The sequence below is a fragment of the Pituophis catenifer genome, unplaced genomic scaffold (assembly GCF_029215685.1).
Source record: "Pituophis catenifer annectens isolate HBS135680 unplaced genomic scaffold, rPitCat1.0.hap2 SCAF_2, whole genome shotgun sequence".
In the NCBI taxonomy this organism is placed as follows: domain Eukaryota; kingdom Metazoa; phylum Chordata; class Lepidosauria; order Squamata; family Colubridae; genus Pituophis; species Pituophis catenifer.
In genome coordinates this window covers 172,491,743-172,499,946 of record NW_027256882.1, presented here as the reverse complement: position 1 = coordinate 172,499,946, position 8,204 = coordinate 172,491,743, and positions in this window count along the sequence as shown.

Genomic DNA, 8,204 nt, shown 5'->3' with positions numbered 1-8,204 from the left:
TTTCTGACCAGGTGGGAAGAGCTTCAACTACATGCTGTTAGACTGCATTAGGTACAACACTAGTTAGCAATTTGAAAACCACTACGCATTTGAAAACCTTCAAAACCGCAGCTGAGAGAAATTTGAACCTCTCTGAGAATAAGAGGAAATTTTTTTTTCACGAAAACCTTTTGCAGAGAAATTAAACTTTTGAGAAATCGCCAGGCTGATTTCAACACACTAGGTCCAATAGAGAAGGCAGATATCATTGCCATGATTGCTCTTTACCCAAACTAGGGATCCTCTCCCCACACATTTATACTAAAGAGTGTTTTGGTGCTTTTGAAATGAGAATCTAAGAGAAGGCGTCCATGTGGTATAGTGGTTAAGGCATCAGGCTAGAAACCGGGAAACCATGAGTTCTCGTTTCTCTTTGGGCACAAAGCCAGCTGTGTGACCTTAGGCCATCCACACAGTCTCAGCCCTAGGCAGCAGGCAATGGCAAATCACTTTGGAAAACAACTTGTCCAGGCTATCAGTAGGGATCAAGTAACAGATAGCCCTCACAAAATGTGTTTGTTTGTTTGTTTGTGTGTGTGTGGGGTGTCTGTGTCTGTGTGAGAGAGAGAGGGTTGTGTGTGTGGGGGGTGTCTGTGTCTGTGTGAGAGAGAGAGGGAGAGAGAGAAAGAGAGAGAGAGAAAACCACTCAAAAAATATAGATTTACAGAATATTTACCATTCATGTTTGCCTGCTATTCTGTGCGGTCTGCCATATTAGCACTGCTTATTTTCAAGCTTTTCTGGAGTAGAGGGAGAAATTTCAAATATACTACAATCGTACTATTACTACTACTTTGTTTTCACTTTCTAAGAAAGCATCTAGGATCTATTTGCAGCTCAGAGAGATTGCTGGAAATACAGATAATGGAGGTTAACATTTCACTTTTCAACATTCCAATTTCTTTTTTCTTTTTTAGTTAAAATAGTTTTAATGTAAAAAAAAAAATCAGGAGGAATTGGAGCCTGACAGGCAATAAAAAAAATACTGTAGGCATGAACATTATTGCTTACATTATATATTTCTGCAAAGGAAGATGTAGAATTCTAAGATGCTTGGAAATGCCTCCAAAATAAATTGGACTAAATTGTAGTCTCAATTTATTTTGGAGGGTCCAAATTTAGGAATGATACTTCAGTTCCTCACTGTTATTAGCCAGTTTAAGTTATTTCAAGAAAAACAAAAATAAATAGGTGGCTTAGAAAAAAATAGAAAATGGGGACAACGATCTCACAGGAAATGGGAAATTGTAGGCCTTTTTTAGGCATGAAAACTGGATGGATCATGGGTGGCTTTGGGCAATCCTTCTCTCTCAGGCTAATCCTGAGAGGTTCTTGTTGATGTGATAGGGAAAGTAGAAGGAGGAAGGAGTATTAAGTATGTTTGCTGCCTTGAATATATATTAAAAATGGCAGGATAAGAATCTAACAACAGCTATCTGCCCACAGCTAATTGCTATATAACTACCTCTTAGAACCATTTACTCTTGGCATTTTGTAAGTTTTTGCTTGTTTGTTTGCTTGTTTAACTTTTATCTTTGGCTGAAAATGTGCCAGGGTAATTTCAGTATCATAAGTAAGTTCCTACTTTCCAGAGTTACAGTCTTAAGCCTGGGTGCACCACATTTATGTTTTAGCCTAATGTGTAAACCCAATTATTGTGGTTGGTTAACCAAAATCCGTATGTAATGTTCTGGATGAAGCCAGTCATTTCTGATTTATTCAGTAAAAATATCACTAAAAATCATGGCCACATTGTTTGAAAAAGTTATGAGGTTAAAGCAGGCAGAAGGAGAAAAGAAGCAAAGGCAAGCCTGATGTTTAAGGCTAAATAGAGGTTCATAGAAAGATTGTTGAGAATCCAGGACAGCCCACATTTTCTGGTTCTTCTCCCTGATCAATCACTGTCTCTGACATAGCCTTTTGTGGGAATATCTTCTAAAAATGTTCCTGTCATTTGTCAGGGCTTGGCTCCTACCTCATCTCTGAATGATTTCAAACACACACAGACCCACACACTGTGCTGTGGAGAGCTTTGCACAAAGCAATCATGCTTATTGTATCAGTTGCCAAAAGAATAAACTCAATTGGGTTTTTAAATCAGCAATGGAGATGCGGCTGGCGAGTAAATGGAAATAGCAACCAGTGGGTTGCAATCATCACAATATGCAATAATCAGGGGAAGAGGTAGACTAAGACATCTGTTAGGAGAAGAGGGCTGTCTCTATTTTCATCTGTGAACAGACAGAGAATTTGAAGCAAGCTAAGATTTCAAACCTTAATTAGGCCCAATGATAATTAGACTGTGTTGTTTTTTTTAAATGTAGAGACCAATCAGCATCTTCTTGCCTGCAGCCCAACATTTTAGCAGTCCAGGAGTAGTATTGAAAGAGTTGACTGCATCCTCTCCTTTGGCTAAATGTGTTTGGAATGAGAAATAAACCAGGAGAGATCAAGACTCTTCATTTCCTGCCACTTTCAAAGTGACAAGCTGCCTTTAAATTTGACTGTGAAATTCCAGCTTCATAGATAAGCTGCTGACTTAAAACTGCTTTTATTAACAGGGAAGATGTTTTTTAATGGAAACTTGCAGCAGATTTGCTCCAAGACGGAAAAGAGCTGAGGGGTGTGCATGTAGAGACGGTGTGCAGTTAATTAGTTGTGCCTGAAGACAGGACAGGTGGTTGAAAAAATGCTGTCTTTCTCCAGCTAATGAGAAATACACTCTGCCTCCCACCCTGTCTTTGGCTCTTGTGGATTTAATGGTGGGAGGTGTGCAATTTATCTGAAGTTGGCCTGGGAGATGTCCTTTTAATTGGGCTTCTTTAGGGTACCGTTTTATCTGTATAGCTGAAGAAGCCTATGGGAAACAAAAACTGTAAAAGGGAAGAAAAGCAGCTCTGAGATGCTGGCTCTAGAGATCTTGGCTTTCTTAGAACACAGAGCCAAAATAATGGATGCTCAAAGATGCCAAATTGATGGAAAGGGAGGTCTTTTGATCCTCCGGAGTTTAGAGGACAGCAGACACCCAGATGGCTTGCAGCCCTTATTCTCCTATTTTCATCACTGAATGTTCAGAACCAAGGTTCTGAGAAAGAGATATATATCTATCTCAATTCACATGCATTTCCTTGCTTAAATATTTTATATTTCATTCTTTACTGCAGTGAGCCAAGGAGGGAATGCACATTTTCCTTAGACACAAGACAGGAAAACCAAACATTCTGAAATTATCTTAACAGCTAGATGCAAAATTAGATTGAATCAATGCCTAAAAGGCTGTTTGAAATACACCAATAAATAGTTTTCACAGGCATCCTAAGAATATTAACTTGCATGGTGTGTAGCATTGTTTTAAAAGGTCTTTTATTTGTAGCATTTAGATTTAAATTAGATTTTAGGTTTAGATTTTTTTTAAAAAAAACCTGCCTTGATTCCAGGCTACTGGGTATTTCTGAGTCATTGGCTTTTACTTTTGCTTATCAAGAAATTAAATCTGTAACAACAAAGGATAGTTTCATAAAAACAGAACAAAACAGATTAGTCCATCCAAGTGAATGAACAGTACCTACTGAAATGGGGTCTGTTTTTCTACTGCAGATTCAGAATAATTTCCAAGTTAACTCTGCAGTAGCTCGTACTGCATAGCTTAGGCATTTCTCATGGCAACTATCACCTTCTCTCTGCATTAACATCAGAGCAAGAACATCTAAAACAACAAAATCTCTCATCTGGACGATTAATTCTCAAGACTATGCTATGTTTCAACATGAATTTATGCACTACAAGCATAGTTCTTAGGACTGTGCATGCTTCAGAAATGATTAACCAAGAGCTGCATTAACTTGAATGAGTCACTGGCTTAAAACAGAGCCATGCATCCTTTTTTTCAGACTCACATCAAAGCCTGACAAAAGTTAGACTACATTAGTGCACAGAGTCTCTTTTGCATGGGTTCAGAAGCATTTCTTCCAATCATTTTTGAAGCACATATAGTCCTAATGGTCGCCTCTTTTCTCAAAAGGAGGTAACTCACCATGAACTCATATATCACCTTCCTCTTTATTAACGGAAGCAATTGTCCAGGACCTCTAGCAGTCATTTGGGTGGGAAATGTGAGATGGCCTCATTTAAACTAAGCTAGAATTATGTGGTTTTTGAAAATCAACAACATTTCTTCCATTCTGTCTGTCTATCTATCTAACATTTATCATCTACTGTTCTGTTCTGTTCTGTTCTGTTCTGTTCTGTTCTGTTCTGTTCTAGTCTAGTCTAGTCTAGTCTAGTCTAGTCTAGTCTAGTCTAGTCTAGTCTAGTCTAGTCTAATCTACTATCTTAAATGTAGACTTGCTGTCAAAGACTTAAGGAAAATGATTATCTCTAAAAAAAAGTATAATTATATAAATGCAAATACACATTTGCAAGTTATTCACTCTTTAGCCATAAATAGGCTGCATATGACATCTGGCTGCATAGATGCACAACAAATTGAGGCTCACCCCTCACACACACACCCCGAATCTTATAACACTGTTGTTGAGTGCTTGTAAAGATTTTAATTGGTTTTAAATATGGGATTTTAAATTTGGGGTATTATAATTGAGCCAATTATTTAATAATTTTAAATTATTTTTAAATTTTGTCTGTCTTTGTGCTTTTAATCAGGCTGTACACCGCCCTGAGTCCTTCGGGAGAAGGGCGGTATAGAAATAAAATTAATAATAATAATAATAATGATAATGATGATGATGATGATAATAATAATAATAATAATAATAATAATAATAATAAGTCCCAGTTTATCCTGGTTCCAATCCCAAACTGTTACTCCATAAATATTGCTTTTAAGCAGCGAGCAGTGTTGCACACATATAATCATTTTATCGTGTTGTCTTGCAGAGAGCGATATGGTGATCACTGAAGAGGATCCCTAGCTTGACCTCCCTTCCATTTCCTAGTGTCCTGACATGGCGGCTGAATGTCTTGTCTAGGTAAAGGGGCCCAAATCCAGTTAACTATTAGGACCGTGTAAATAGCTTGTAAGACAAAACTGGCTTGGCACCATGTTGAACCCAGAAGCCCATTATCATTTCTAGAAAGCCATGGCCTTATTTTTCGATATGATATTCCAAGAGCAGTGTGATGCACTGGTTACTAATTGACAAGCATACACTGGCTGGCTGATAAGTTTGTTTGTGTTCAGCTATAGGCTAGGGAGGGAAAATTCTCACTGGCTTGCAAACACAACTGCTCCCTTAGTGTTCTAATAGCTTTCAGTTTTAGAAACAGTAAGACATATTTTTCCTGCATTTTAATAGCGGAACCAAGAGGATTTCAGGCAACACAAAGCTGGCTGTCTCAAAAGACCCACTGTTTGCTCCACTATCTCTTAAGTTAATTTTATATATGAAACTGTAAATTAATTTCATTCATTCATTCATCAATTCATACCTGGAATTGAGTTTTATGAAATATATATTGACTGATTAAAATCTTGAATAACATAATTGCAGACTTCCTACTGATTTGGGAAAGGTACAGCCATATGAAGATACACTTTGTATTCTCCGCTTCATACACAATTAGTCTTGTCTGTATGAAGCCAGGGGATTGTTATACTGCCCCCCCCACACACAGTTTTCTGGGTGGAATAGAAGGACTTTAATCATTCTGTCTTCTGAGCATAAATTGTCTAAGTAAAACAGAGGAGCGTAGTTCTGTGCTATTAAACAGAGAGAAAATATCACAGGGATAGCTCTTCTCACCTTTGCTGAATAAGCCTCCGTTCCTACAGAAGAAGCAACTCCTTTCATCAGCTCATCTGAGGGAAGAGAGGCTTCACACACAAAGGCATGTATGCAAATAAGCACAATAGACAAAATCAGTGATTCTCAACCTTTTCTTCACCATGGACCCGCTTTATATAAATTTTGTGGCCACAGACCCCCCGAGACTTAACTCAAGATTTAAATCATAACATTTCTTCAAGGCTTCGAGGACCCCCCTGTGATGACGGCTCCGCGGACCACAGGTTGAGAACCACTGGACAAAACCGTTCAGACTCCAGTGTAGAAATATCAGCGCATTATATTTTAAAAGAAGTATTGTTTGGTCCAGTAATAGAGAGCAAATAACTATCTACAAAGATGGTCAGCTCAGGATTGGATGGGAGGGGGGAAATCAATTATTGAGGAGACCAATTCATATGCTTAAATCTTGGGCACCAAACTGTCAAAAATTAACATAGAATAAATAATACTTTGTGGAAAGGTGAGGGGAGGTAACCCACTTCTCTTCTTGCTGATGCCTGGCTTAGGTGGGATTTTTCTCAGGTCTTTTGGATGAAGTCCTGCAAGTGATCTCGCTCAAGTGATAAGAATAAAACATCATCTCACACAGGTGATCTTAAATTCTAACAAGTATGAGAATTAGAGGGGATTATGGACCAAGAGTCATGTAAGAGCTTGAAGCAACCTCCTGTGTAGCAGCTAAACCCATCCTAGAAGATGGCCCACTGCACTCTCTAGACTCAGGCCATGCAGTCTTGTATGCAGTGGGGAAAGTTATCCAGCTGACTTCAGAGTTTGGCACTATAATCAATTCCAGGGTACTTTCTTGATAGGTGAACTGAAATTGAATTGAAATATCAGCTGTTTAGGTACAATAAGTAACAAGTCAACAAGTATTCAAAGCAGCATAATACCAGGTAAACAAAATTAAACGGCTATCCAGAAAGAATAAGACAGCCGCCATTTTGCATTCAAATGGAAACAAATGTATCAAAGAAACATTTCCTAATGTTCTTTAGAACGTTTCTAAAGAGGCAGCCTGCTAGAGGAGAAGTCTTGCTTAGAGTGACCGCCTGCTTAATCTCCATTGTCAGGCGCATCCAGAACAGGGCTCCTCATGAAAATCTGAGGAGACAAGCTTGGGATAAGCTCCTATCAAATCTAGCCAATGCCAATTCCTGTGCAAGAGGCCCCAGAATTAATCCAAACAATTAGAGGCTGCATGTTGCTGTCAGGAACTGACTGTCCAAATACATACCAGTTCCTGCCACTTCATCTTTTCTGTCACTTCCTTTCCCCAGTGAATGCTATTACTTAAAGCAAGCTGCTTCACTTTGTTACATGACACAGCCTTTCCTAAGATGCCTTTCTCTTTTGCCCAAATATCAATAATATAATCAGATATATTTCGTCACTTATTTGTTTGGGTGACAAGTTTTGTCAGGAAACACTTGAACTCCAAATATATGGAAGGCCCGCATATTCGGAAACTCAGCCAGTATCTTACTCCAATAAATTGGGATTAAGAAATAATGGCTTAAATGAAGTTTACATAAAACTTTATCAGTGGGTTGGGGAAATATTGTGATTTGCCCTGTGGCTTTAACAAGAGAGTGATGTGCAGACCCCAACCAGCAATGATGTTCACTGCAGAGTCCCCTTTAGCAAAAGAAGCTGACCAACATTGGCCCTTGTCCTGCTCAGGCCTCAGGTTATGCAAATTCAAGTAGGCCGGCAGATATAATAAGAGTTTTTCATTTTCTGCACAACTGCAGCATGTTTTTCTACAGATAAACAACCCATTATTACCTCAGGCCCCACTGCCAAATCACAAGCACACAACCTGTCTCAGTGTTTTTAGCAGTAACCTGGCAAACAGAAAAGCAGCGGGTGTGAAGAAACTGAGCAGGTGCAGCCTGTCATGGCAAGGAAATGAAAAGTGGCAGCTGCCAAACCTTTTTTGCAGGAATGCTCTCCGCTTAGGCATCTGCTCCCCCTGGTTATTGCAGACCCCATTGTTTCTTGTAATGACAGGCAATTACTGAACAGCAAAAGGCAAGGCAGAAGGTGGCTTGGCTTAATTTCTTGCTTAGGGGAAATCTGTGTTTCCTGACCTTCCCATGCAGGGCTACAGTCTGGACTTGAAGCTACAGCAGAAACATACTAGTAAACAAAGGCCTGCTAGGGAGAATGATTTGGAGCTGATGGTTAACCAATACAATGACCTGTTTGGAAAATGCCACATGAGCTGCGGTTGTTACTGCCTGTGTGAGGGTGTGAGAGACCTTATGGGCTTTCGATGGTTTACATTGCAGGCTTCAAAAATGAAAGTCCTACCATCTGATTGTTTCTTCCTCATTCAGGAATTCAGAAGTTCTT